This window comes from Mesocricetus auratus, unplaced genomic scaffold (assembly GCF_017639785.1).
Source record: "Mesocricetus auratus isolate SY011 unplaced genomic scaffold, BCM_Maur_2.0 Super-Scaffold_4256, whole genome shotgun sequence".
NCBI classification, from domain to species: Eukaryota; Metazoa; Chordata; class Mammalia; order Rodentia; family Cricetidae; genus Mesocricetus; species Mesocricetus auratus.
Window position 1 is genome coordinate 76,092,244 of NW_024429182.1, and position 25,003 is coordinate 76,117,246.

The following is a 25,003-nucleotide window of genomic DNA, read 5'->3' on the forward strand; positions in this document are numbered from 1 at the left end:
GACTCTGTAACTTGCCCTTTCTGTGCCTCAGCTTACTCATCTACGGAATGAGTCATACGGTTACCATGGAGATTAAACAAGTGGCTGGCACAGTGCTTCTAACAGCTCCTGGAACATAGTAAACACTGTACAGGAACTTGCTCTTAGCACACTACTCTGGCTATGGTGAGTTAGCCCAATTATGTTAGTTACTTTTCCCATTGCTGTGACAAAATACCCAACACAAGTAACTCAAAGGAGGAAGGGTTTACTTTGTCTCACATTTCAGGTGATATCAGTCCAGGATGCTGGGGAAAGTGAGGTGACTGGAGAGTCTGGGGGCATCCTCATCATTTTGGTAGCTTGTAGCTGGTCACATTGTGGTGGCAGACAGGAAGCAGAGAGCTCAGATCAGAAGCAGGCTGGCCTCTACCCTTTAAAGGCCTGTCCTTGTGACATATCTCTGCCAGACATATCTCCTGCTCCCAAAGTTTCCATGGCCTCCCCAAAGAGCACCAGAAGAGCAGAGCAAGCATTCAAACAGCTGAGCCTGGGCACATTTCAGACTCAAACTTCGAAGCTGATGGTACCACGAAGGTCACTGAATTCAATCTGGTGGAATCCAGACAACCTCTTTGTATGAGTTAGGTGGCCATCAGTCACAGTTTGCAACTACTAAACCATGGGTCTTCATGCTTTAGAATTATTGTATTTTATTCATAGCAAAATTTAATTATAGAAAAGGCACACAATGAGCTCTGTGTGTGTATGTGTGTGATTGTGTGCATGTGTAGGCACATGTGTGTGTACATATGTATGGAATCCAGAGATCAACAATGAATGTCCTCAATCATTCTTTACACTGTTGTTTTGAGTCAGGGTCTCTCAGTGGAGCCTGGGGATTGCCAGTTCAGCCACTGTGACTGGCTAGTCATCCCCAGGGACACAACAGTGCTGAGATTACAGGTATACCAGGAGAGATTTTATGTGGGTACTGGGGTCCAACTCAGGTACTCATGCTTGAGCAGCAAACACTTTTACCTGCAGAGTTGCCCCCTGAACTTCCCACCCTTTGCCCTTCAATGCAGCCATGAGGTCAATGAGGAGCTTGTGGGTTCTGTTGGGGATCTGCGGACTGGCCCAAAGCTGTATCTCAGTCTAGATCCCAGGTGCTGCTGTTGTGGGCCCATGGACCACGCTTCACCTTATCAGATTCTAACCAGTGGGGGATTTCTCTTTCTCACAAATCTGTGCAATGAGGCAAAGAGACAAACAAGCATACTAACACAGGATCCAAAGAAGGCTAGTAAAAGGGAATGTAGGGCTGGCAAGGCGGCTCCCAGGGATAAAGCACTGGCTGTCCAAGCCTAATGACCTGAGTTCTATCCATGGAAAGATGTTGGAAGGAGAAAATGGACTCCTAAAAGTTATCCTCTGACTTCTACACATATATAGTGGCATGTGCATACTTACATTCACACACAAATATCATATGTGAATACACATATGAAATAACAAATTCTAAAACACTCTTTAAAAGAGACATATAAAGTTGGCCAGGCATAAGTAATTTTCCTTCATCATTTTAACATGACATCTGTGATCTCCATGACCTCAGAATGACTGCTTAAACTCCAGCCATCAAGCCCATGACTAGAGAAGAAAGGAGAGATGGGTAAAAGCAAGAACAAGTTCTGAGTGTTCCACCCATTTAATACCACAGTGCACTTTATGCCCCAGTACATGAAACAAAGCCTGCTCACCTCCCAATGCTCAAAGAAGGACAAGCGAATGTTTAACTTGGCTCAGTTTGCTCCATACACAATGACAAAGAATAAGAAAAATAGACATTAGGCAAGCAACTATTAAAATCAGGCACAGCCTGTGCTCATGCCTAGAACCAAGCACATGCCACCTGTCATTATGATAGGGTCATTAATACAGCATCGCCCCATTTCTAATGCTCAGGCTCCAATGCTGGAGCGGTAGAGGATTATTTGAACGCTGGTCCCAGAATCAACCCTCATTTCCAGCCCATCATATTCAAGCTAAACTCTTCTTCAGGAAGCCTCTTAAGCCCTGGTGCCGCAGTTCTTCCTTCCCTCACCCATCAGCTGCCACCCTGCTGGGGAAGGCACTCTTGGGCAAAGCAGCTTAATTTAAAAAAATCAAGGGGTGGAGGTTTGTGACATGACCAAGTCAGCCTGTCAGCTCAATCACCAGAGGCAGAGGCAGGCAGATCTCTGAGTTCCAGGCCAGGCAGGCAACACAGGAGACTTTTTTTTTTTAAGATGGGGCCTCAACAAGTACTTTTGCTTGAGGCACCAGAGAAGCAAACTTGCATATCCACAATGATAGCTATAGCAGCAGAAGCTTCTGGAATCCTTTTTGAATAACACAAGCATTCCTGAAAGCACAGCCATACTATGAAAAGACAGAATGGAGAAAAAGAATGAACAAGTTGCCCACGCCGTGTAACCCATGCTTAAGCCTTCGGTTTGGAATTCTGATTTCCTCAATTCCATAGATTCAGTTACACTGGGCTGCTGAAATTTGCTGCTACAGCTTCAGGGATGAGAATCCTTGGCATGGAACCTACCCAAGAGCCTCAGTTTCCTTATCTACAAAAGTGGAAAGACAGTTGCCCTGAGGATGGGATTGAACAGGATGCCTGTAGAGGGTTCAGCACAGGATCAGGGCAAGAGGCAGTGTGTGTTGGGGGTTGGGGTGGGTATGGGGTGCTGCAGGATAGGTCTACTCAGTCATTAGTGGACCGAATGAGCTAAATGTCCTTGAGGAAGGTCACAGCTATTATGCTTGGTCACTACGTTTCAGATCACTATCTGGATCCATGTGTTGGTATTTGGAAGATAAGTGGCTTGGCCGCTGTCGTCCCCACCAGGGCAAGAAGCCAAAGCTAAGCTGTGAGCATCCGGCTACACTCCAAACGCCCAACATGAGATCATTTCTTTGTGAGGCTGCCTGCTTCCCAACAGAAGGTGGGATAAAAGGTGGGGTGGGCCATTTGTTCTCCCTGGATCTGCCTGTTTCTAACCTTGAAGCTCTTTTCCCTCAGCTTTCCCTCCACCTCCCTCTGACCTATGGTCCACCATAAATAATGTTTTGAAAACAAAACTGGAAATGAAAATTCCAGCTTTATTTTCTCTCCCCTTCCTTCCTTTCCCCACTCCCTCCCTTCTTACCATTTTGAGACAGGGTCTCCATGTGTAGCCCTGGTTAGCCTGGAACTTGCTTGTAATCCAGGCTAGATCTGGACTTCTAGTGGTCATTCTGCCTCTGCCTCCCATGTGCTGGGGGGTTCCAGGCAGGTGACACCATGTTTGGCTATTCACTGACTTCCACTTCCTGCCTTGTCAACAGAACCTCTTCAAGTAAGAAAACTCAAAGAGCCTCTTTACCTCTGGGATGAAGGGAGGAATGAATCCACCAGGAAACAGGTATCTGGAGAAATGACGGTGCTAGGTGGTGACTGTTTCTCTGATTATCTTTTCAGACCATTACTATTCTATGGGAGCTACAGTTGGCAACATTATCAGTTTGCCACAGGTTAGGTAAAGATTTGGCTCAAATCTTAGACCAAATCTAAGACGTTTGACAAATAGCTTAAAGCAAATGCCTGCAACCTACAACAGCCTTGGTAAATACTAGTTTTCTCCCGGGTTCTTCCTCAGACCAGCTCCTGGCTAGGTGTGAATGGCTAGGGCTAACAGCATCTTAAACAAAGGATGTCAATTTCAGTATCCTTAGTTAACATTTATGTTTTTTTTAAAGTGCATCAGGTGCATAGACTGTAAAAGAGCACAGGTCCTAAAGAAGGAGTTGTTTAGGAGAAAACATGCAAGGATACAGGCTAAATCAATTCACTGACCAGGGGCCAGGAAGAGAAGGCCAGGAATGGTGGGGGCAATTAAAAGAGACTTCAGTCTGAGCATGGTGGCATATGCCTTTAATCCCAGCACTTGAGAGGCAGAGGGAGGCAGATCTTTACAAGTTTAAGGCCAGCATGGTCTCCATAGTGATTTCCTTTACAGTCAGGGCTATACTGAGAGACCCTGTCTCAAAAAAAAAAAAAAAAAAAAAAGGACGTTAGTTTAACCATTATATCTTAAGTCTTTAAAGAAAGATATATGTATGTAATTAAAATAAGTTTTTCCTTTTATTTTCACATTTTATTTATTTATATTTTTATATTTATTTATATTTTATATTTACTATTTGTTTATATTTATGTGTGTATATCAGTACATGAGCACAAGTCCCTAAAACAACAAATTATTTTATTTAGCATTTTAAAGCATTTGGCAAGTTATTTGTGCAATTTAAAAAAGGAAGAAGGTGGCAGGGAAGGGACCATTCTGTCTGCTTTGCTTCTTTAGGGGAAGGCAGAGTGGGGGCGTGAACCCAGGTCTTGGGTATGTACTTCTCCGCTGCATTGCATTCTCCAGCCTTCTTTGGCTATTGGGACTCTACATGGATTCTTTTGCATGAAAAAGAGCCACAAGACCTTCTTCTTCAGTCCGGTTAGCTCAAAGCTTAAAGTCACGCAAATCTTCACCTTTCTAGGTCTATTCCGGATGTGCTAGTCATTTTTTTTGTCAACTTGATACAAGCTGGGGTCATCTGGAAAGAGAGAACCTCAGATTGACCGCCAGGCAAATCTGTGGGGGCGCTTTCTTAGTTCATGATTGATGTGCAAGGGTTCAACCCAATGTGAGCTGTGCTACTCACAGGCAGGTGGTCCTGGGGTGTATAAAAAAACAGGCTGAGCAAGCTATGTAGAGCAAGTCACTAGGCAGCCATTCCTTCATGGTTTCTGCTTCCATTTCTGCTTCCAGGTTCCTTCCCTGACTTCCTTCATGAGGGACTGAGCAGGATATGTAAGCCAAATAAACCTTTTTCTCCTCGAGTTGTTTTTGGTTAGTTTTGTCACAGCACTAGGAAATCAAACTAAAACACCAGGTCTCCAGTAACCACCAGGCAGTCCCTCCTTGGAGACTGTAACTTGGGAATTAAAAAATGGGAGCTATGTAGGTCACAGAATGGGTGCCAATTGAGAAGAATGGCAGCAAGACTAGCTGGGTCTTGGCAGTCAGGTTTAACTCATGTCACCTACCTAAGACCTTTTCTCTCTTGGAACACACTGGAAAGATTTTATTTACGTAATCAAACATAGCCTTCAAGGAAATCCATTTGGTTTAGGGCTTTGTACAGTCAAAACAGCAAGGAGCTTGGTAACATAGTTTAGCTGGTAGAATGCTTACCTAGCATGTACAGAGCACTGGGTTTGATCTCCAACACTGTATAAAAACAGGTGTGGTGTCCCACACATTTCTGATCCCAAGACTTAGGAGATGGAAAGAGGAGGACAGAAGTTCAAGGTCATCCTTGATTATGCAGTGAGTTTCAGGCTGCATGATATTTTATTTTTTTAAAGACAGCATCTGATTATGTAGTTCTGGCCATTCTTAGAAGATTTTGTTTGAAGGCCACAGATTGGGAACTTTTTGGCTAAATCATTTCCTATACTTGACCATCTTCTCATTCTCCCCTCAAAGCCTTTTCTTCATGGCAGCATCAGCATCTAGCCCACATGGTAAGTGTACTTGCTCATCCTGTTCACTGTCTGCTCCTCCACCGATCTGTGAGCTTGGGAAAGGCGGCTGTTTTATCTGTTCTGTTCATTGCTGTACACCCAGCAACCAGAAGAGTATTCAATAGAAAAGCCCTGAACAAGTGAATGAACAAATAGTACTAATTTTCTCTGGGCCCACAAAGAACATCTGGAGTGAGAGGAAGAATCTGTGTCACTATATATATATATATATATATATATATATATATCTTATTCTGATTAATTAATTATCTTTGTGTCTGCACATACACACGTGCCACAAGGACAACTTCAGGTGTTGGTACCTGTCTTCTACTATCTTTGAGATAGGTCTCTCACCATTCACTTCAACATATGCCAGGCAAGCTGATCAGTGAACTCCCAGGGATGCTCCTGTCTCCTCCCATCTTGTAGAAGCACTTGGATAGATGTATGCTAGCATGTCTGACTTTATGTGAGTTCTGGGGACCACGACTCAGGTCCTTACATATGTGCAGCAAATACTTTAATCACAGATCCATCTTCCAGCTCCTATTTTACATATTTTAAAGGGAAGGAATCGATTTGGTGGTCAAGTTAGTCTTGAACTCCTTGACATAAGCAATTCTTCTGCCTCAGATGCATGTCTCCTTGCTAGTCAGGACAATGTGAATATTTTGTCTTCCAGATTCAGATGCTCCTACTCTGACCACATCTACACCATGTATCCACTCACAGCACGGTCCTGACCCTCATCCTAAAGACTATCCCTTTCTTCACTGAGTCCAGAGTGCTTTTTGAAGTACCTCATCCTTGTCTTGTCACTTAGGAATAACATTTACAATCTCTTAAAAACTTGCTTGGATGCCAGGTCCCCATCGGGGCCTTATTCCCAAGTTACATGTTTATACTTAAAATGTACCTGGGCGTTTTTAAGGCCAGAAGACTTACTTTCAACTGGCCTAGATGCCATAAGGAACCCTGACATAGAGTTGACAACAAATCTCACTTGCTCCAGTGGCTCGGCTCTCTGAGGTTCACAAGGAGAAGGCAGCCATAGGAGATTGATGGCTTCACTTCTTCATTCCACAGTGTCCAAGGATATGGGACTAATATATCTTCTTTCTATACTGAGGATTGAACTCAAGGCCTTGGGAATGCTATGCAAATGCCCCATCACTGAGCTACACATCCAGTCCTCAAGGCTGGCACATCATGAAGCTCTCTTCAACGTTTATCATAAGTCCTTATCTGACTTCTCTCTGGACCTTGCTGGGTTGAGTTTGTTCACTGCATGTGTGTACTTGTTACTTGTGTAAGTGGACAGAAGCAACTCTCAATTCCAGGACAGAGAACATCATGGATGGTGAAGTCAGGGTGTTACTTGTGTAAGTGGACAGAAGCAACTCTCAATTCCAGGACAGAGAACATCATGTATGGTGAAGTCAGGGTGGCAGTTCTTGAGGCAGGCGGTCATGTTGCATTCAAAGTCAGGAGGCAGAAGAAAATAGATGCTGGTACTCAGCTTGTTTTCTCCTCTTCATTCTGTCTGGAACTTGAATGAATGGGATGGTGCCACTGCAATGGACGACCTTCCCATCTCAGTTAGCCCAATCAAGAAACCCTCTCACAGACATGCCCAGAGGCTAATCTTTGAGGAGACTTGTCTGAGTGATAGCCTAATCACCATCAAACCACCATTAGTTGTCTCAAGAATAGCATTCTCTGGTTGTCCAAGATCGGGATTTCTTAATCCGTCACTGACACAGACAATGAAACCTTATTGGGTTTGTGTCAGGCTCCATAGTGTCCCTGTTTCCCCGGAGCTGAGGATCACTGAATGCCTCAAGTGGCTCTACAGTGATGGAGAGGTGGTAGGAGAAGTATTGAAGAAACAACAGCATGCCCCTCACACTTTCTCCTTAAACAGTTATTTGGAATATGTGTAAACTCGTGTCTGAGGAAGGTGCTACTAGAGAGAGGAGAAAAAAAAGATGTGTTCAAGAAAGCTGAATGGTCTATAGTGGTATAGCTTCTTAGATTGCTGTGCCCAGAGCATTAGGTAATAGGCTAGTGAGTCTTAACTGAAATTACACTAAATATGCCATAGTCAGCCGGGCGGTGGTGGTGCACACCTTTAATCCCAGCACTCAGGAGGCAGAGGTAGGCGGATCTCTATGAGTTCGAGACCAGCCTGGTCTATAAGAGCTAGTTTCAGGACAGCCTCCAAAGCCACAGAGAACCCCTATCTCAAAAAAACCAAGACCATAGTCAAATGGTAAAAGAATAAATTTGACGTCCTCATTTTTTTGTTTTTGTGACAGGGTCTCACACTGTAGCCTAAGCTGGCCTGGGACTCATTATGTAGCCCAGCATGCCCTGAACCTATCAGCAATCCTGCTGCCTCAGCCTCCAAAATGTTGAGATACCAGGCATGAGTGCCACATGGGGCTGGCTTCATCCTTCAGTTATTCCATCATTCCCACTCCATTGATCTCTGGCTGCATCCATCTTCTTGGAGGTAGAGATAAGATGGCAAACTGAGGCACTTGAGAACTCTTGCATCAAGCAGGGAGGACGGACAGGAGAATACAAGCATTAAACAGTTAGGCCTGGAGTATGTGACAGTGGTAGAGAGTTGGCTTAGCATGCATGGGACTCAAGCTGGATCTCCAGCAAAACGAAACACAACATAACCCATCCTCAGCAGCACTAACAATAAAACCACAGGCAATGACATGAAAAGGTGACGGTGAGGACGAGGAGGATGGCTCAGCTGGTAGCGTGCCAGCTGCACAAGCATGAGTCCCAGAAGCCGTGCAAAAATGCCAGGTGTGGCGGTCCACACCTGTAATCTCAGACTGCGGAGGACCAGAGAGGCAGATTCCAGTTTAGCCTCCTTGGTGAGCTCCAGACTAAGCAGACACTCAAAGGAGGCAGATAAGAGTCCTGAAGATGATACACAAGGTCATCCTCTGGCCTACACACATTCGTGCATGTGTGAGTGTGCTCCCCAACACGCACAGCACATGCACATGCACGCATACATTAAAATTCATATGAAGAAAGCTAATCACGTAGATGCTCTAGCTTTTGGTGACGATCTGCTCCCCACCGCCCTCCAGTACTTCAGGCAGAGCCAGGAGATCCCTTCTCTAGGCTAGCAGGAGGTCCCGAGGCAGTGGAGCACGGAGCAGGGCTAAAAGCACCACACTAGGACAGGATGCCAAGTGTAGAAGGCAGCTTCTGGCAAACAGAATAAGCAGCTTGCCACAAGACACAGAGCTGGTCCATGGAATGCTGAGAGCTGGGCCTGCTTACAACAAAATGAAGGCTGTTAATCACCATGCTGTATACTGCTTCCATATGGGCACCCCATTGCTGTCCCCATTTTACAGATGAGAAGATGGAGGCTCAGGGCAGAATCTTATTAAGGCTATTGAGTCTAGGAGACAAATCAGAATGTAGGTAGATCTAAGAGATTTTGCTGTTTACCACAACCTCACACCACCCCTGCAGGGGCCTGTGCAGGAGCCTCCACCACATTGCTGTGTCTAGTAGTTTACCCCATCTCTCTTAAGGCTACAGCTGCTTAAGAGAGAAGACCAGGTCTATTCAGCTCTGTTTCTTTGGTCCTAGAACAGTTTTGACGGTTAACACATGATGCAGATGTTTGCTGCATGAACTAAATAACAGATAGCTGGACGAATGAATGACTGAACCACAGCTAGGGAAGCTTCCAGATCCAAGGTATGGCCTGCGGTTAGGAGGATTTGAAAATATTCTTAGCAAACCAGAGCTTGTGCCTGAGCCTGTCCTCAGGCTCGGTAACAAAGCCCTCCAAAAGGAAGAAAGAAAGAAAATGGGGCGTAGCAAGGATTCCAGACTGGATTCCATGACGTCACCTGAAGTTGGATGTCTGCATTCGTAAACAAAGGCTCTTGTGACATGGCCCCTGGCCAGCCTAGCCACTCAGCTTACATGGGGGAGGCGGCTGAAGAGAGCAGCCCCCATGTTGGCCTCCACCCTGTATTCAGCCTCTGTATTTAGCAGGTATCTCCTCCAAGGGAAAACCAGGACAGGAAATCATGTTGCCATGGAGACCAGAGAGGCCTTTCCAGACAGAGGGGAAAATAAACACACTCTAGTTGGACTTAACCCCCACCAAGCCACAGTGGCCTCATCTCCTAGCCAGTGAGGCCTTGGTTTCCTCCAGAAACTTCTAGTGGCCTCTCCTCCAAGTGCCCTCGACATCAAGGGCTGAGTGGTTACTTGGCCCAAGCAGGGTCCCTGGGGCAACACCAGTCTGGGGATGGAGGAAGAAGCCATTTTGTACTTTAACTTCAGACCTCCTCAGACTCTCTCTCACAGCTGGCAACTGAATTCTGACAATGACTAAACATTTAATCGTGTCTGCAGTATGCCAGATTCTACCTACTTTAGATTTATTAACTCATTCAGTCCTCATGGCAGTCATTATTATGATACTCCTTTTACGAGTGAGGAAACAGACCCCCCCCCAGAGCCTTAGCGGTCCTCCTAAGGTCATAAGATAATTAGTAGAGGCACCAGAATCTAAGGCACTTTAACAATGTTCAAACTACAGATTCATCGTGCAGTATGACTCCCATTGTTTGATGGTTCACGACCTTGGAAGATTGTTATGGGGTTAAATTCAATGTGCATTTATTGCATATCTACTGTATAACAGGCACTATACTAAGCATGGAACATTATCAAAGGAAAGAGACAAAGACGATGCCAGCTTTCAGTACAGAAAGAGGGGACCCTTGTGGAAATCTCCCGGTAGGAACAAGTTGGCTCCTTGGGAAAAGAGAAGAAAAGCCAGAGGAGCCGAAGAAGCAAAGGCTTGATCACATAGGAGCAAGGGAGATTAATTTCTAGTTGGCAGGGGTGGGGTTTGTTCCACCTCTGACTCAGCAAGCACTGAAAAAAGACAGGTTTGTGCACACTGCCAGTATGCCCACCATGGACCAGGGGCTAGCCCCTTTCAGGATCAGTGCCAAAATGTACCCACCAGGATATTTGTCTTTTTAAAATCATTATTTTTTTGGTTAACACATAAAGCAATGGGTTTCCTCTTGGCTGGTGAAAGCAGTTCATTAGGGCAGGTCCTTGGCAATATCCTCTCTGGCCCCTTCCTGTTTCACTTCCTGTTTCCTGGTCAGCCAGCACATGAAGTGCTTCTATTACAAGGTCCAGCTGCTGTGAGCTGAGTTCTTCCATCATGCCCTCCCCGCCCTGGTGAAGGTGTGGTGGTCTGAATGAGGGTATCCCCATAGCCTCGGGCATTTGAACCTTTCTTCCCCAGCTGGTGGTGCTGTTTGGGAAGACTGTAGGCTTGCTGGAGGATATGTCATTGGCTTTGAGAGTTTGAAGACTAGCACCAATCCCCGTTCATTCTGTTTTAAGCTTGTGGCTCAAGATGTGAGCTCTCAGCATCTTGTGCATACCACCATGCCTGCTGCCTGCTGCCATGCTTCTCCATCATGATGGACTCTTCTCCCAAGTCCAAATAAACCCTTGCTTCCCTAAGTTGCCTTGGTCATGGTGCTTTCTCATAGGAAGAGAAAAGTAATTAATACAGGAGGTGGCAGAGCCAGGCTGCGAACTGGAGCCTCCAGAATCTTAGTTCTCAGCACTATGCCCCTCTTTTTTCTCTTTTCTTTTTTGAGACAGGGTTTCTCTGTGCAACAGCCCTGGCTGTCCTAGAACTCACTCTGTAGACCAGGTTGGCCTTGAACTCACTGAGATCTGCCTGCTTCTGACTCCTGAGTGCTGGGACTAAAGGCCCTGATACTATACCCTTTTCTTGGGGTGAAGGTATATGCCAGATGTTGGAGAGATGGAAGAGTGACTCTCACATGGAACCTTATCCCATCTGCTACTTCACTCAGCATAAAACTTCAGGTGGAGCTGGGAAATTCCACTACTTTATAGTGTTTGGGCTGGACACATAGACTCCTTGACCTCTGCTATGCAGCAGTTTCCACTGAGATTAAAACCTTCCATCTAAAGGGGAAGCTCGTTAAGACCGAGTGGAGGTGGAACACTCCTTCCTGAAGGGAAGCTTCTTAAAACTAGGAGTATACAACTCGAAATAGCTTCAGGAAGCCCCTGAAACTGACCAGATTCACTAAGACCCTCCCCTGAGTTTATATAAACTGTAAGGAGGGTTGAGAGACACTCTAAGAGCAACCAAGCTTTCTGGAAGAGGCTCAGGAGTAACGGAGCTACTTGGAAAGGATGCTATCTGTGGTGGTTTGAATAGGAATGGTCCCCACAGGTTCGTACATTTGAGAGCTTGGTCATCAGGGAGTGGCACTACTTGAGAGGGACTAGGAGGTACGGACTTATGGGAGTAGATGTGGCCTTGTTGGAGGAAGCGCATCACTGGTGGTGGCCTTTGGGGTTTCAAAAGCCCAAGCCAGTCCCAATGTCTCTCTTCCTCCCACCTGAAGATCCAGATGAGAATTCCCAACCACTTCTCCAGCACTGTGTCTGCCTGTGTGGCACCACGCTCCCCTGTCATGATGATGGACTAAACCTCTAAAACGGTAAGCAAGCACCAATTAAACTATTTCTTTTATAAAAGCTGCCTTGGTCACAGTGTCTCTTCATAACAATAGAGCCCTGACTGAGACACTAAACAGCTGTAGAGCTACCTGCAGGTTGCGCGGTACACTTCAGGTTTCTAGCTTTTGCAAGCTGTTATCCACATCGAGGTGTGCTTTGGCGATGCAGTAGTCTTTGAGTCATTTATGCTCCTTTAAGTAAACCATCACCTATATTACTGTAAATAATGCCAAGAAAACTATTGGTCACAAAGTGTCTTGGTGGTGTTGATACTTTGGTCTGTCAGCTGTTTCCCACCTGTCTCCCCAGGAATAGTATCATATAACAACCTCAGATCCAGGCCGCCCCCCACCGCAGCACTTAAGAGCATAGAGCTTTGGAGCCTCCAGAAATCACAGCGTGACTTCAGTCAAACTCATCAATGTCCCTGTGCCTCAGTTTCTGCTTGGCATGTAAAGGTTATCAGGAGGGATTAAACTTAATGAAACACATATGGAACACTTAGTGGATAGTATAATCCCTGTGCCTTGGGAATCTGAGAGCTATTGGTTTTGACAAATAGGAGCCCTCGAGGAGATGGTGGGAAGGAGGAGCGGTGCAGATTTGACATACATTCTGCACCCTCATAACTGTGGGTACTACCCACTTTAAAGGTGCCTCTGCTTGCCAGGTGGTGGTGGTGGCGGCGGTGGCGGTGGCCCACGCCTTTAATCCCAGCACTCAGAAGACAGGCAGGCAGAGTTCTGTGAGTCTGAGGCCAGCCTGGTCTACAAAGTGAGCTCCGTGATGACCAAGTTTATACAGAGAAACCCTGTCTTGCACCTCAGTCTCTGACAGATGCCACTGCTCCTCCTCTTGGCTGCTAGAGCCTAGTACTGCTACAAGAGCCCAGTGTTCTTAGTCTCGGGTCCTTTTGGCTTTCTGTCAGTTCATCCTCTCTTTGGAAAAACTTCTTCCACAGAGTGTTCCTTACATGACCAAATCTGTCCTGCTGGGGTCTGTGTGGAGCACTTCTCACTGACATTAATTACCCAGGCACAGCTGGGAGACTCCATGTGTTCTGCCCAGCCTTCCCAAACTACAACTCAGTTCCTTTCCACAGCATCTATAGTTGAGTGTCCCATCAAAACATGTCACCGTCCAATTCCCCAAAAGGAAGGGGGAGGGGCAAATTAAATATTTCCATATGTATACTAATAGAAGATAACCTGTCTCATTAATAGAAGAAAATTGTAGGTTCCAGAACAGGAATCTAAAAATCCATTTATTTTCCCAGGCTCTGGGGAACAAACCCAGCAAGCTACACAAAGGCAATGACATGGTATGAGCTTAGAGTGTGGGAAGCTCAGGGCTCATTCCCTAGTACCAAACATAGAACAGAACTCCAGTGTCTTCCAGTATTTCATCGGGTGTATGAACCACAGTTGGCCATGGAGTATTAGAAAGCTTAGATTTTACAACAGTAAATTGAGCTTTGGGTGATCTATTAATGAATCACTGCTATATAACGAATTACCCCAGAATTCAGTAGCTTAAGACATTAAACATGCATCATTCCACTTTCTCCCAAGGTTGCAGCAGGGGTATTGATCAGGCCTATGGTCTCATCTAGCTCAGGTCAGGGAAGATCCTCTTCCAGCCTCACTCATGATCCTTGGCAGACCTGCTTTCAGGATACCAGTGGTAGCTTCTTCCTCTGCACCTTGATGCATGGGCCTCTCCATAGACAACAGAGAAACAGAGGGATTGACTCAGACAGTCAGTAAGAGGGGGCACCCAAGGTGGAAGCCAGAGTCTTCTTATCACCATGTTTTGGCAGGTTCAATTTATGAGAAGTGTCTCACTCTCTACATTCAAAGGGGGAGAGACTCTATAGGGGCATGGAGAGCAGAAAATAATCACTAGTGGAGATATGTCCTGTGTGGTGGTATATACCTTAATCCCAATACTCAGGAGGCAGGCAAGTCTCTATGAGTTCAAAGTCAGCCCAGTCTACACAGTAAGACTTTGCCTGAAAAACAGATAAACAAAAAGGTTGGGTATAGTGACATACATCTTTAATCTCAGCACTCTGGAGGCAGAGGCAGGTGGACCTCTGTGAGTTTGAGGCCAGCCAGGTCTATATAGCAACTTCCAGGACAGTCAGGGCTCTATAGAGAAATCTTGTCTCAAAAAAAGAAAACAATCACTCAAAGTTCCTGTCACAGAAAGCTAATCACAAAGTGGATGTGAAGGGGGACAATGGAGGAGGAACCAGCAATCTAAAACAAGAGCTGTTAGCAAGGTTTTCATTAATTCAACAAATGTGTGTGGAGTACCTGCTTGCAACCCTGGCATCATGTCTGTGTATTAGCAATAACATGGTCAGCAAAATAAAAAAGTCCCAAGCCTCCTTGATGTTGGCAGTCTGGCAGAGACAAGCTAAAACCACCCAAAAGCTAAAAGCATAAAAAACAAAGCAGTGCCCTCATAGTTCACAGGTGATTTACAGGTAGATCCCACTGTCTGTGACTGTTGGATGTTGGTGAATAAGAGGAAGGGAGGATTTGAGGCTCAAGCTCCGAAGGTCAGGGCTGGGCAGCTGGTGGACTCCAGTGCTTTTCTTCTCAGAAAGGAAGCTGGAAGGAAACTATATCTAGTGAAGAGCAATAAGCCCTGGAGTCTGCTATGTTGAATTTAAGGAATGCACATGGCACAGGCCCAGCATTCCAATTACTTAGGAGGCAGAGGGAAAAGGACCACAAGTGTAAGACTTGCCTGACCTACAGAGAGAGTTCAAGACCAGCCTGGACAACTCAGTGAGACCCTAACTTAAAAAAGAAAAAAGAACAAAACCCCCTGAAAAACAACAAAACAACAAATAAACAAACCCCAAGGCTGGGCATAGTATCATACACCTTTAATCCCAGCACTCAGAAGGTGGCAACAGGCAAATCTCTATAAGTTCAAATCCAGCCAGGTCTATGGAGTGAGTTCTAGGTCAGCCAGGCTATACAGTAAGACCTTGCCTCAATAAACAAACAAACAAAGCTATTTGTTTAAAGGTCTGGAGATGTAGCTCAGTGGCAGGGTGCTTACCTAGCATGTGCAAGGTCCTGGGTTCAATTTTCAATATAGAAATAAAAAGAATTTAAAGATCCAATGGGCTACCAGGTAACATGCAGGAGCAGAATGGACAGCAATGGAGGATCTCTAAAGTGATGTCACCTTAGATGTCATATTTAGAGCCATTCCAGTGAATGCAAAGGAAACGGGCTTGCAGAACCTAGAAAATGGGAATTTATGAGGGATGGGAAAGAGAAAAGAGGAGAGAAGACCAAGGAGGATGCAGAAGGGCTGGAAAGGTGTCATGGATTCTGTGAAGAGACTTGGTGGAGAAAACAGTGACTGAGTAAGTAACACCATCAGGAAACCAGTGTGTCTCCATTGGTACAAAAAGGAGGTCATTGCCTGCTGAGAGGAGTTTCAGAGATGAGGAATGGGAATAAGAAAGGACTGATTGAGAGGCCAGGATGGAGAGGGGGAGTGCAGAGCACAGTTGAGTGTTTACATCCTGTGGACACATGCCCAGGATGGAGATAGGAGCCATTATCTAATGAAATGTCCTTCCCGGAAGCATCCAGTGTCTGGAAGGCTGCCAGCCTTTCCTCTTTGCTTTGCTCCTGATGCGTAGTTTCATTAGGCCAGGTAAATGGGACTGCTCTCCTGAGGAGAGGGCAGTGACCTGTCCTGGGAAGTAGCACAATGTCCAGTGTTTAGTGAGGCAGAGGCTCTCAGAGCACAAACAGCAGATGGTGTGAGTCCCCAGACTTAATGTTCAGAATCAGAAATGACCCTCCTCTTCCTCCTCTCTTCTTTGTGTGTTTGTAAAGCAGGGGGATGACAATGGCTTTCTCGATTGGTCTCCACCTTGTAATTTATTTTTTTAATTTAAACAGAATTACATTATATGTCCCTTCTCTTTCCTCCCTCCATCCCCTCCTTTGGCCCCTTACTCCCTCTCAATCTCATGTCCTTTTATTTTTTATTGTTACATATGTATAAATATAGAAACACAGCCTGCTGGATCTGTTTAGTGCTGCTGGGATGTATATAATTTCGGGGCTGACCATATGACACTGGACAATTAATTAGGGGATTCATCCCTGAGGACCAGTTCTCCCTCTCTCAGCAGTCGTTAGCGCCAGTAGCTCTTTGTCAAGAGGGGGCCCCATGAGATCCCCACCTTCCTTACACGTTATCTCGTCAATTGTTGTTGTTGTTTGGGTCTTGTTTAGGCAGCCATATTGTTGTGGTATCAAGAGAGGGTGCAGCTTCCCGGTCATTTCTGAGACACATGATCCCACAGCAAACCTCACGGTCCTCGACTCTTAGTATGTTTCTGCTTCCTCTTCTGAGATGTTCCCTGAGCCTTATGTGAAGGAATTGCGTTGCAGATGTATCCACTGGGGCTGGCACCCCACACTCAGTTGCTCTCTCTATCCTGAATATTTGTGGCTTTCTGTCTGTGATGGTCTGTGTGCTGAAAAGTGAGGGTTCTTGGATGGAAGAAGAGGGCTCATGAACAAAGGCAGTTTGAGGCTGGGGGGTGGGTGGGTCTGGAGTTAGGCCTACAGGGGTGGATGGGAGAGTAAAGGCTCACCTTACTGTGCAAAGACAGCTCACAAACAAAGGTGATCTTTGGGCAGCTCTGGAGCCAGGCCTGTGAGTGTGGAGGTAGCCTCCACGCTTATCTTTTGAGATGGACCGGCCAGCAAGTCCTGGGACTCTTGTGTCACCACTTTCCTTCCTCTCTGCACAGGCGGGTACCATTGTGCCCAGCTTTTTGTGTGGGTGATGAGGACCCAGGCTCAGGTCTCATATTTGCATAGCACATCTTCCCAGCCCCTGAAACAAATCTTTTAGTTAAACCGCAACCATGGCCTAGACCTAGAGCAACCTGAGATCCCAGGAACTCCATTCACCATAGAAGTAGCTTTGTGACCACTGGGGGGTGATAGGCCTCTGCTACCTCCCCTGTCAACAGTATTTTCATTTTTTCTTGTTTTCCAAATAATCATATCAAAATAACTGTTCTTAGTAATGATCTCTCTCTTGTTCCCCTTTGTATTTAGCAATCTACATTGGGAATCATGGCTTTGATTTTATTTTCCATGTAAACGCATCTTTCTGAACATTTCTGCCCATTCCCATACATCATCTCTGCCCACCTGCAGACTCTCTGTTTCTTTGTTTCCCTTTTTCTCATGGGACTCAGAAAACCGCATGGAGTCAGTAGCATTGGTTGAAGACATAGGGTTGTGTTAGCTTCCTTTCCATAACATGTCTTGTGACCTTTTATGAGAAAACTGTTTTTGCATGCTTGTGTGGATTAGGACCATGGTGAGTATTTGTGTGCAGAGTGGGGTGGGCATTTTAAAAGAGTAAGTAACGCCTGCACGGATTGGTTGACGAAGTCTCACCATCCGTCGAAATCAATACTTTCAAGAATGTGTCTGTTTCTCTGTGTAGTTCTGTTGTGGTAGTGAGGGAGGGCTACCCCGCCTACATCTCAAATCCAGGCCCTGTCACTCTCCAAGTCTTTGTCTAAGCAGGTCCAGACTAAGGTTCACTGGAATAATTTAATACTATTTATTCATTTATTTTACCTTCAGTGCCAAGCAATTGAACCGAGGGTGTCAGGCACTCTAAGCATGTATTCTGTCATTGAGGGACACCATGTTCAGTCCTACTAATAAGCCTGAATCATATGTTGGAAATAAAAAGTGGACATTTGCAAACAAGAGACCTGAAATAGCCTTATATTGGAAAGTGAGTATTCAGAACAGACATATCAGGGCTTTGGAAGCTTTGAGTTGTAGTGAGATATCCACCCTGTCCACACCTGTAACACTAACTACACCCATTTGGGTGTGGTCACAGGTCTGGACATGAAGGAGGGCAGGACTAGATCTGGGGCCCCAGACCCCAGTGCTCTCTTCTTGATTCCAGTCAGGTCAGAGACGACAGCCTGGGTGGATCCTTAGAGCTAGAACCCGCTTCTTGTGTAAGTGCATTCTCCCCGAATAAACTCCACTTAACCTGTACAGAGTCTAGTGAATCTTGATCCTCACGCAAAACTGAGCGAATCTGCTGTTCATTCTCCCCACCCCCATTTTCCCTTTGCTACAACCTGCAATGCCTCTGCCCACAGCAAAGGCAGCCCTGAGTGAGTGCAGGCCTCAATCTGGGAAGAGCTTTGAAGCCAGATAACTGAGGTGTGAACTGAAACAGCAGCTGTGTGACCTTGAGCTCTAACCTTCTGCTAACCCTGTCTTTTCCTTTTTCCACCCATTTAAGGAGCATTTTCATACATGCAGAAACCTGAAAGTGCTCTGGGAGCCCATATGATGATAGGCGATTGTTATCCTAGTGATGAACCATTCATGGGTATCGGCCTCTTAATATTTATTTCTGTGTGTGTGTGTGAGAGAGAGGGGGGGACAAGAAGACAGACTGATGGACTGACAGGCAGACAGACTGACAGACAATGCTGTGGAGTTAGCTTTCTCCTTTCATCTTTGCATAGGTCCTAGGATCAGACCGGAGGTGCAGCGCTGAGCCATCTCACTGGCTCCATCCATATCCAAGTTTTTGACATTGCAGTATAATATCACCTGGGACACAGGCTAGCTATCCTGGGACACGTGTGGCCCATGGCTCATTTCAACCTGCCTGGATTCAGTCAATATCAATGTTTTGCTCTACTTGTTATACAATGTGTACAATGTGTCTGTGTTGCTCTGCAATACACAACCATATGTACCAGTAATTTAAAGGCTTCATACATCTCCCCCGATATTTTGATCTGTCTCACCTAAAAATAATGTTCTCCTACATAAGCAGAACATCCGAATTACACTTCAAGGAACAGTAACAGTGACTTCCTGATGCTATCTCACCATAGAGACCCGTATTTTAATTTCACCAACTATCCCTCAAGCTTCTTTATGGTGGTTTTTATTCTTTCAGTCAGGCTCCAGTCTGGTGGCATAAACCACATTTCTTATGTCTCTTAACATTTTTTTTCTTCCTGCAAAATTTGTCTACCCATTTGTAAATAACATTAGATTAAGAATCTAGGGGAATCATCTTGCAGAGCATACCACTTCTTGGGCTCGTCTGATTGCTTGCTAGGGAATGAGAAGTTAACTTTTCTGGGCCTTGTGTTCCCTTCTGGGAAGTGGCCAGGGTAGATCCACATAGTTTTTCCGCACATGCAGTCAATGTCAGGACTCCACGAACTAATGCTTGTAAAGTGCACTCAGTACAGTGCCTGGGACACAGCTCCCAGAAGCGTTGCTGTTGTCGCCATAACAACTTGCTCCCTTTGGCTGTTGTTACCACCACCATCTTTAGTCCCTGAAACTCCAAGGCATATTGACACACAGACCTTTTTGATTACTTCCTCGACCTTCTGGAATATCTTGCACTTGTCCCCCACCCCCTCCTAACTGGTGAATCTCAGCCAGACAAATCTCTTAACCCCTCCAAGAACTAGATAGAGTATAGCCTTCTCCACCTTCCTAAGGATAGCTTCTCTTTCTGCAACCACAAGGTTATAACCTCCAAATGGCTCGGGCAACAGTGAGGCACCACCCGGGGAGGAAGGGGACGCTTCGTCCTTGCTGGTGCTGTGGTGACCTTGGTGCTGGAGCTGTCTGCGCACAGCTGCTTCAGTGCTGTGGAAGGGATGCTGGGGAAAGGAGATTGGCTGGCAAGGAAAGTGAGGAATGTGCTGCCAGAACGCTGGGCTCCCAGCCAGATGCTAATTATGATGGCCTGGGGGTGCCAGTGCCCCTGTCAGCCCATGGAAGGAAGTGGGGGGGCTGGCAGGAGTGGGAGAGGTGAGAGAAACAGGAAAGGTGACAGGGTCTGACAGGTTGGAGGAACACACTTGTTCCCCCCAGGGTCCACCCTCCCTGCAGACCCATGCTGTCTGGGAGAAATTGTGGCTGTCACCATAGCAACAGCAGCAGCCGATGTGTGATGCGCAGTGTCTTTATTAGAGAACCCCGCTCAACCAAGTGCCAGCACTTTTCCATCTGAATCTCATTTCTTCAGCGCAGACGGCTTCAGATGGCACTGGTGGGGCTGGGGGTGCAGTAGATGGGATCATTCTACTGTTTTATTGAATTTCTGGGGGAAGCAGATGGAAGAGGGGCAGATTTGTATATGGCTGAGACACCATTTAAATATCCAAGCAGCCTCAGACTTCCCTTCAGTTACACACCACTGCTGAAGCAGCATTCCCATCACCTTCCAAAAGGTGCAAAGCACTGCACTTGGGGGCGAGGGGGTGGGGGTGGGGGGGATAAGTCCAGGAGACCATGAACCTGGAAGTCTAGGCGAATCCCAAGTGCTGCAAAGTCCCACCTGTGCAGCGTTGGTTTTCCTATTACGCTTCAATGTCCTCATCTGTAAAATGTGGACACTAAAATAAAAAACGTTGGCTGCTTCAGGGTTACGGTGAGAATTAACTGTACTCGTGATGAGGGTGGCGTGAAGTTCAATACGGGGCCTCCCTTAGGTGCTTGGTGTGGTTGCTACTCTTGCTTCGGCTCCTCCCCTGGGCTGCTCCTATGACTGGGGCTGCTACTATTACTGCACAACCACAACTAGCACCCCACCACTGCCTTTGCTGCCACTGTGGTAATAACGCTATCTGGCAAAGCATGACTGTGAGTCACTGGCAGCCAGTCCTTCCCCACGGAGGACAGCAGAGTGTTCAAACCCAACAGCACCTCAGTGAGAAGCCATGATCCAAGACTGGGGAGACGTAGATATGGCACACATACACGTGGTGCTTCCAGTGGCAGACAGTGGCTGACTCATCAAACTCTGGAGGAAATCTAATGGGAGGAAGACAACTATTTATTCATTATTTATTTAGAGACAAGTTCTCTCTATGTGGTCCAGGATAGCCTTAAACCCATGGTCCTCTTGCCTTAACCTCCCAAGTGCCGGCTTACAGGAGGTAACACTAAACACAGAAGTTACACACCAAGCCCAGCTGTCTACTATTGTCTTTGAAACAGGGTCTTCGGTAGGCCTTGAACTCAACATGTAGCCAAGCTTGGACTTCTGATCCTCCAGTCTACCCTCCTGTCCTGGGATTACAGATACATGTCACCTCATCTGGTTTATGTGGTGCTGGGGCTGGACCCAGGACTTTGTATATGCCACTCAGGCATTCGACAAGTTAGATTATCTGCTCTGAATAGTTTTGTCCAGAGAAAGAAAGCTTAGCCTTTAGCTAGCAACCGTAAGATTCTTTTTTTAGATGGGCCTGCAGAGCTGATCTGTGAAGTAGCCCCTTTATTTTGTCCTGTGGGTTCACCCACACGATTATTTATGTAAGGACGTTTTTACTTTAAATCGATCCCCTTTAGATTGGTTAAGTGTGGTTCTGAAGGAAACATATAGTACCATATAGTGAAGTTACTATTGGGCCATGAGAGAAAACGTGAAAGTAAAAATAATGAAACCCTGCAGGATCTTTAAGTCTGGGTGGGGTTCTCTTCATAGAGAAACAGGGAGACTGTGCTAAAAAAGGAAGCTAGCACATTGTAGAAGGTGTAAAAGCAAACTGTAATTTTCTCCACTAATCAGGACTGAAAGGCCTGGCAAGGGAGTGCTGCTTACCAAGCATTTAGTGCTGTCAGGTCTCCAGGGCTGTCTCCAGCTAAAGCCACTACTAACATGAAGGAAGAGCAAAGGATGGCCTCTCCTCGGGGGGCCTCAGTGCATCTGACTGTGGCCATGGAGACAGATGAGGGAGTGCTCCAAAGGGAGGACACAGAATTACTGACGACAGTGGAGGAGGCCTCTTGAGGCTCCTCTCAGGCCATTCTACCCAGTTTGGAGTCACAGCATCCAGGGAGGAAGCTGAGTCACAGAGGCCTTATTGACTGCACTGAGCAAATGCAATTTCCTTCCCTAAGTGCAACCTCTGAAATACACAAGATTGTTGTTGAGCTTGTAGACTGAAAGACGGGTGCAAAAGAAGTCCTCTTTTACAGTCCAGGGCTTGCTGGGTGTGAGTGTTGATACGTATCATGAGAACTCAAGACAGTCGAGGAGATGGTGGTATTGATAATGAGTCCGGTTTTAAGAATAAGAAGTTGATTTAAAAGCAAAAGAAGAAATGCACAAACAAGTAGAAAGAGCACATAGAATAACAGCCATTATGTTAGAAGCAGGCCCTTCCCACGCACCAGACATTGAATCATCACAATTCTGAGATGGGGACTTTGGAGGTTCCAAGAGCTTGCCCACATGTGACGGCTGCCTTAGTTAGGGTTTCTATTGCTATGAAGAGACATCATGACCATAGCAACTCTTGTAAAGAAAAACATTTAATTGGGGCTGGCTTACAGTTCAGAGGTTTAGTCTATTATGGTCATGGCAGGAAGTGTGGTGGCGTGCAGGAAGACATGGTACTGGAGAGGTATCTGAGAGTTCTATATCTTCACCCGCAGGCAGCAGAAAGAGAGTGAAACACACTAGGTCTGGCTTGAGCTTCTGAGACCTCAAAGCCTGCCACAGTGACACTATTCATCCAACAACACCACACATACACCAACAAAGGCCACACTCCCAATAGTGTCAGTCACTATGAGGCTATGAGGACATTCTCATTCAAACAACCACAGTAGAGTTCTCCATCCCTCTTTACCTGTCATATTGCTGTCATTCTGCAAAGTGACAGCAGCCCCTCTCACTGAAAGGGGAATCTATTTTCTCTTTTATTAGCCTTCTCTACGTGGACTGGGAATGCAGGGAAGAGATGGTGGGCTGGTTCCAAGCCTGATCTGCAAGAGACCATACATGCTTTCATCTGCTCTTTGGGAACCTGACCACCACCAAAGCCAGGCCAGCTTCTCAGAAGGAAATGCCTGTTAGAGTGAAGTCCAGTTCCAGCTGAAACCTGGGCACCCACAGAGCCCAGCCTGTATCAGCAGACGCTGTCTCCAGCCTGCAGCTGACCACAGATACATGAAAGTCCAACCCAGAGAAACCACCTCGCTGACCCACAGACTCACAAGCAATTAGGAGTCATGAAGGTTTAAGCCGTTAAGTTTTGCACTGCCTTTGGTTAGTAAAAGCGACTGAAAGATCAAGCTAAGTCAGTGAGTCAATGCTAGAGTTGGGGCTCATCCAGGCATGCCCTTCCCTCCACGCTGCTCTTTTGACACCACATGTCTCAGGGAAACTCACGAAGTTTCCAATTTATTTACAACCACGCTCATAGCTTTCCATTCAAAGAGAACTGAATGGAATAATGTCTTAAAATGTATGCTGGGGTGGGGGTAGATGGTTTAGTATGCATGTTAAAAGCCAACACAGTGCTGTGTGCTTGTAATCCTAGGGCTGGAGAGGCGAAGACAAACAGATTCCTGAAGCACATTGGTCATCCAGCTTAGCCTAATCAACAAGTCCCGGGTCCCAGTGAGAGAAGAGACTGTCTCAGAAAACAAGGTGCTAGCAGCTGAGGAGGAATACTTGAGGTTGACTTTTGGTGTTCATATGAACGCATACATGGCACTTAAACTGAAACAGATGAACACATGCACACACATAACCACACAAAAGCACTACACACACACACACACACACACACACACACACACGTGCATACCCCTACACATAAGCACTATATATACATGACACATACACTTATGTTATGTTGACTTCTCATTCCAATCAGAATGCCCTCCCTCCCTCCAAGTCTTTTCCACTAATATTACCATCTAAGCTCATGCATGATGACATCTGGTGTGGGCTTGCTCCCCTTGGCTTATTGGTACTTTTTTTGTTCACCACCCTTCCCTCATCGAACACTTTTCCTCTGATGCAAGACTCTGCCTGCTCACAAGTCTCCATCAGACATTGGTGAATAAATCCTTTTCAGGAATTCTCACAGCCTATTCTTCTGGGAGAGTTGTTGGCTGGGCACCAAGCCCATCTTCTAACAGCTCTCTGCTTTCATTTATACCTCCTTAAAGAAAGAGGTAATTCAGAAGGCCCAAGATAGCCAAACCATCAACAGTTCAAAGGAAACAGTTCTCCTTGGTCTCTTCTTGGGAGATAACCTCTTAGCACTTTGGATATCTTGCATGATATGAGTCTTAATCAACTGGAAGGGGGGCTATGTCTAGTAGCTCATGTCGTATGGCTTATGATGGGGACCCTGGACCATGCCATATATATCAGGTTCACCACTGACCCAGGGACTAAAGACTGGATAACTGATCCCAAATAGAAGCCGTGGATGCCGAGGCTTGGCTTAGCAGCCCTGGCCACAGTAATTTAAGTTTTCAGGGTCACCCATCATCCACACTGGGGAATGAAGTGCAATTACCTATGTCTTGTGCATCTCTTTGCCATGCTGGTTTTAGTATGCATCCTTCATTGTCATAAACTGTCACTCTGACTACAGTGGCTTTTCTGAGCTCTGCATGTTCTTACATCTTGCCATCAAGTTAGAAAATGTTTTGGGGACTCTCTGACCTATCTTCTCACCCTCTCCCCTCTCTTCTCACTTCCTCTGCTGGAGTAAGTGAAACTGTTCTTCTATTTGTTTTTGGTCAAATGGTTCTGACCATACTGGGATCATCTGTAATCTCACACTCTCTTCCAAGTGGCCCATTTGCAAATTTCTTCTGTCTGTGGACACGATGCTGGTGATAATGATTTGCTCCAGCATAGTCTGTATTATTGCAAAACTCTGCAATGTGAGCATGTTTGTATGAACACAGCATCCCTATGTTTGGC

The 25,003-nt window shown here is 46.0% G+C and overlaps 1 protein-coding gene and 1 long non-coding RNA gene across 5 annotated transcripts in view; one reads left to right on the forward strand and one right to left on the reverse strand.

The window, feature by feature from the left end:
* Tnrc6a (trinucleotide repeat containing adaptor 6A) overlaps window positions 1-25,003 on the reverse strand; it is a 164,795-nt gene that overhangs the window by 95,295 nt on the left and 44,497 nt on the right. The window lies entirely within an intron of this gene.
* LOC121143313 lies at window positions 72-24,118 on the forward strand. Of its 2 annotated transcripts, none has more exons than XR_005880525.1 (4): window positions 72-165; window positions 2,815-2,978; window positions 3,361-3,437; window positions 23,598-24,118. It is a non-coding gene; the product is annotated as an uncharacterized LOC121143313 (long non-coding RNA). The 2 variants fall into 2 exon arrangements; XR_005880523.1 differs by lacking the exon at window positions 23,598-24,118 and adding an exon at window positions 12,073-12,536.